The following is a 526-nucleotide window of genomic DNA, read 5'->3' as shown; positions in this document are numbered from 1 at the left end:
AGAGAGAGAGAGGAATAGAGACAGGTAGAGATAGAGACACATAGGACGAGAGAGAGGGGAAGAGATAGAGAGGAATGGATAGAGAGATGGAGGAATGGAGAGCGAAAGACAGAGAGAAATGGAGCAAGAGAGAGAGCGAGAGAGTAATGGAGAGAGAGAGAGAGAGAGAGAGAGAGAGAGAGAGAGAGAGAGAGAGGAATAGAAATAGAGCGAGGAATAGAGAGAGAGAGAGGGAGGGATATATATATATATATAGAGAGAGAGGGGAATAGAGAGAGGAATAGAGGGAGAGGAATAGAGAGAGAGAGACAGAGAGAGAGCGAGAGGAAGAGAGAGAGATAGAGAGAGAGTGTGAGATAGGGAAAGGAATCGAGGGAGAGGAATACAGAGAGAGAGAGAGAGAGAGAGAGAGAGAGAGAGGTATAGAGATAGACAGAGGAATAGAGAGAGAGGAAAACAGAGAGAGACAGAGAGAAAGAGGAAGAAAGAGAGAGAGAAAGAGATAGAGAGACAGGAAGAGAGAGAG

This window comes from Rhincodon typus, unplaced genomic scaffold (assembly GCF_021869965.1).
Source record: "Rhincodon typus isolate 14 unplaced genomic scaffold, sRhiTyp1.1 hic_rhity00009813, whole genome shotgun sequence".
Taxonomy (NCBI): Eukaryota; Metazoa; Chordata; class Chondrichthyes; order Orectolobiformes; family Rhincodontidae; genus Rhincodon; species Rhincodon typus.
Note: the sequence above shows the minus strand (reverse complement) of the source record.